The 307-nt window shown below is 36.8% G+C and overlaps 1 long non-coding RNA gene across 1 annotated transcript; it reads right to left on the reverse strand.

The window, feature by feature from the left end:
* Positions 1–36: 36 nt before the first annotated feature.
* Positions 37–307, reverse strand: LOC104775494. The gene is made up of 2 exons (XR_765951.1): positions 274–307; positions 37–196 (listed from the first exon to the last, which is right to left on the reverse strand). It is a non-coding gene; the product is annotated as an uncharacterized LOC104775494 (long non-coding RNA).

Here is a 307-nt window from a genome sequence, read left to right on the forward strand (position 1 = left end):
ACAGAATATACATACAATGAAGCTTTCATGGCAGCATGATCCAAATTTAGAAGTAGCTTAACTGAGTCTAATATTTGCCACCGTGAGAAGATAAATTTTCTTTTCTGAACAAAAATCAATGGAGATACTGGTTTCGTGTTTACATTTTTAATGCCAAGAAGAAGACTTTGGCCATGAAGCATAGTATTAACACACTCTGAAAAGAGAAAAGACATATACAAGATCAAGGGTCATGGGACTGAAAGTTATTGAACTGAAGAGGTCACTTTATACCTGGGAGAGTCAAAAGGAGTGGCCAACCGATGTG

This window comes from Camelina sativa, unplaced genomic scaffold (genome assembly GCF_000633955.1).
Source record: "Camelina sativa cultivar DH55 unplaced genomic scaffold, Cs unpScaffold16704, whole genome shotgun sequence".
Taxonomy (NCBI): Eukaryota; Viridiplantae; Streptophyta; class Magnoliopsida; order Brassicales; family Brassicaceae; genus Camelina; species Camelina sativa.